The sequence below is a fragment of the Neodiprion pinetum genome, chromosome 4, assembly GCF_021155775.2.
Source record: "Neodiprion pinetum isolate iyNeoPine1 chromosome 4, iyNeoPine1.2, whole genome shotgun sequence".
NCBI lineage: Eukaryota > Metazoa > Arthropoda > Insecta > Hymenoptera > Diprionidae > Neodiprion > Neodiprion pinetum.
Genome location: NC_060235.2, coordinates 8897872 through 8902336, shown reverse-complemented (window position 1 = coordinate 8902336; position 4465 = coordinate 8897872).

The following is a 4465-nucleotide window of genomic DNA, read 5'->3' as shown; positions in this document are numbered from 1 at the left end:
TGCGAGACCAGCCGAGCTCGGACTTTCATATATACTTAGTTCGAGACCGCCTACAAACCGACTTGATGAGCAAAGTATATATATTTTACGATAAGATTAACGTTGATTGCAACCAAAATTTCTATTCTTTCCTGCTTATCCATTCTTATAATTCTAAAGGTCGAACCCGTTGGATCATAAATCTTGGCTCACAGTGTTGGATGCGCACTTTTTATTTCTGTTTCATCTATCTTTCTGCACGCATCAGTTGACACCTTCCTCTAAGGGCTGTACCTGATCCATATTACACCTCTGGCGTAGTGAAGAGGAAATGAATTAACAATGAAAGGTACGATACGACTAATCGGAGACGAATCGTCAATGACATGAATCGAGTTCAAATAATGTTGGAAAGTATTTCCCAAATAAATCATCATATTCGACGTCAAATTACTTTTCACTTGTGTCTGCAGGATCGTCAATAGCACAACTTTTAGAGTACTCTCGATGAATAATGTAGCAATTACATGTCGATCTCAATATAATAATCAATCGTGCCACTCGCAAAATTATCGAATCCAAGCCTAGCATTCATCCAATTATACTAAAATCGGTTGAAATTTAAGAGTAAATCATTTTCTAACGCAAAAACCATCCATAAATAAGTTTATTACTCAATGTTATGAAAAATTTGTCCACATCCATGTAACGGGAACAAAGAAGTTAATGCAATTTATAACAGTTATCCAAACACACTTTCTACGGTAAGTACTTGGCTGGTCTGTGTGATTTTCACTCTGGCAGATTTCATTGGAGAGATTGGTATCACCACAAGTATGTACATGCATTCAATAACGCATAATGTACAATTAGAAAATATTTTTTACCCAAAAAATCGACGCAATACCTGAAAGAATTAATTCACAGTCTGTACTATCAACTCCAAAAATAAAGCCTGCAAGCGACAATATAAGCCTCAGGAGTGTTTTATGGAAAGCCACATATCTGTACATGAGTGACACATTAATTTCTGTTTCTCATCATCGCAAAAAAATTTTCTGTTTGCGACGAGCATTATTTCTAGCAGGGCCCAAACAAGGTGATAATGACAAGTCATGCTCGTGTTATAAGGTAGGCAATTGGCACCTTGGGGTCCCAAAAATCAAATAATGCCATTTAATGGCAGTAATAACACTACGTTTATAGCCGGGTCGTATTTAATTTTAATTCAAGTCGTTTTTCAACTTTATGTGTTTTACTCGATATCAACTCAAATTAATTGAACGGAAATTGAATCACGAGTAAGAAGTTTCCCGTCTCTTTATATTCGTGACTCCAATAGTACATCAGTACTTGATCGTAAGTGCAATGATTTCTGTAACGATTCGATGAAATTTTATATCTTTTAGATTCGTGAGTTGAAGAAAAAAAAGCGAGGAAAAAGTAAAGAAGAATAACAATAATTTTTTCATTGCGCGTGACTAACTATCCCACACATCTAGACTGATTTCGTTCAAATTTTTTTCGTATAAATGATATGCTGAAGATACATAATATTGTTAAAAAAGGTTTTACGTTTTTGGAGATATAATTGATTCGTTAGTAGAACATACAATAATGTTTATTTATTGTTATATAAATATATATATATATTCGTATCGAGTTTTGTACGCGGACATTCACATTACATTTAATTAAATTTTTGACAAGCACCTGTTCTTAAAACAGTAGTTTCTCCATTCGAATTCGAGTATGAAATACGAATGAAGTAGATTATCTGATGAAATTAGTATGTTACTGAAATTGTTTGAGAATCAAGCTAAGTACACTTTGTGTCTTGATGTGTCTTGAGGATCTTGACTGTTGCTTTTAATTATAAAGTGCGTGGCGAACAAAAAACCTGCCTGCACATTTTTATCGCATTGACACATTGCATAACAAATCCAACATGCGATCTCTGAAAAAATTGTATTACGTAATGTCTTGTCTGAATAATTGACCATTTTTATCAGGAATCTTGAAACATCTTTTACACGTGAAAGTAGAAAAACTTTACGGACAGATTGCGACGGATTTTGAACTTTTCTGAAGTTTTAAGGCACCCAAATCGGTGTCAAGAATATCAGACCTTCTCCATTGATTGTTTTCTAACTTACCAGTACGGAGTTCTTCTAAAGGCTAAAACTATTACAGAGATTTCGTATAGTGATTGGAATATTGCTATTATTTTACTACAGCCATAAAACTCCATCTTTGTACGAAATTTGTCGCATTTCCTTATAAATTCAGAAACAGTTTCTCTGAGAGGAAACTCAACACAACAAACTGTAAACATGTCATTATGACGACTTATGGAGTATGTCACGGTTCAGATTTTGCGAGTTACGCCAAATTTTAGATAGGGAAGATTTATTTTGGATAAGGAGATCAAAGACGAATTCAAAGACGTGAAAAAAACATTATGGCTTGAAATTTCATCCGCGTTTTTTTTTTTTTTTTTACCTCAGCTTCCGCACTCTTTCGTTGTTCCTTACCCTTGCTAAAAAGTTTGAGACCATTAAATTCGTGATCCAAACGTTGATCTCGCTATCAGCTCGCTGCCAGCATCCAAAATACGTGTGATCTATCTAAAACCAAACGTCTGTTGAAAAATCTCAAAAATTGGAACATCCACAAGTCGACCCGTATCAGCATCATCTTTCCCCCTTGAAATCCAATAACAAGTTTTACGTAAGACTTTTTCTAGTAGCTCCTTTTCTTTTCGAAATATTCGCTCGAACCACTTAAAATGGACCACCCCGTATAATATTACGATGAAAAGAAAACGAAAAATTATGCGGACAGTTAAAAAATTTTCAAATCCTACTCTTATGATGGCTGTGAAAATGTCTGACATTTACGTAAATTCACCAAGACTCACAGTAAATTATAAAGAGACGTGGAACTTGGACACGCTGGCGAGCAAAATATATTTTTAAACAACTTTTCAAGATGGCATGCACAGTAGGTACAGATGATTGATAGGTGAGAGCTGGAAGGGAGGCGGATAAACTCGAAAACTATTAGTGAGAAGAATGAAGTGCGCATGCGGATGGTTATAACTGTATGTAAGTTATGATGCGTAAAAGATGTCCAATAAGAGTCTGTCTGGCACTTACAAAGCATATACCGTCCAACAATCTGAACTTGATGAGCTCTTATTTGGTGAAATGCCATTGACAATAATAAGTATACATAAATTATACGTGTATGGGGCATTCCACGACAAAACGACCAATTTTGACCTTCACCATTTTGAATTTCACTTAAATTTTTTAGGTGATTGTATGGCATCTCTAAGCTTTTTGATTTATTTTTTTGAATGTCGTTTGTTAAATAAATTCGATGTTACAGGTATTCAGTAAACCTTCTGAAACCTTCCATCTATTTCAAAATCTTGGAAAAATTCTGAAAAATCCTCTTTTTATTAACATTGTTTTAAGGTCACTCCCACGGTGAAATAATTTTCTTCCAATTTTTGAACCCTTTGAAAATTTTTGGATTGACGAACATCAATGTTTGACCAACTGAAAATTTCCACAAACTTCAAAATTTCCTTCTCCATTCTTTGGAAAACACGTCAAAATTATTAGAGGGTGGAAATTATTTTTTGATTAGTTTTTATTACTTCTCCAAGAAATGTATTATTCACGAACAATGATAATACCGTCACTGAGAAAAATTTAATTTGTTATATAGTTGCCAAAAAAATTAAGTAATAAATAAGTGTCGTTACGAAAACGGTTTAAATGTTGTTGTTTGATTTATTTGATTAGTTAATTAGTACATCTTTTCTGTCGCACCAATACGAAATTACTGCCATAGTTACAATCAAATATAGTAAGAGTTACAATATTCAAGAAAAATAATAAAACATACTAGATTATCTGATAACAGCTACAAAACTCATTTTCATTTTGTACCCGATACTATGTTTTTGATTGTGGCGAAAACTTGGAAAATGTCAGAAATGTATGAAATATAGTAAACCACACAGAAATTTCTTTTAGTGCTGACAGAGTTTTAAAAGAATCTACAGAACTTAGTTTGTCTATTTTATTGATTTTGAAAAAAAATTTGGGATAGGATTAACCATTGATTTTTCTATATTTCAAAGAATTGATAGTTCTCATTGACTAGGATTTACAGATTAGCTCATCCTATTTGAAACTTTCGGGAGAATTGAAAAAAATTAATTTTACCTTTCACATGTAATTTTGACATGCTTTTCGTAGAATGCGAACCGCTTTCAGACTTTTTTTTTAGTATTTTCAAAATGTTAAACATTAATCTCTGTTAATCCAAAAGTTTCCAACAACTCTCAAAATTACGAACAAAAAGATGCCACTGTTGGACCGATCTTAAACGGGCTGGAAACAAGAATAATTTTCCAGAATTTTTCGTCAATTTTAATAAAATTAGAACTTTAAGAAGGTTCGAAACTTTG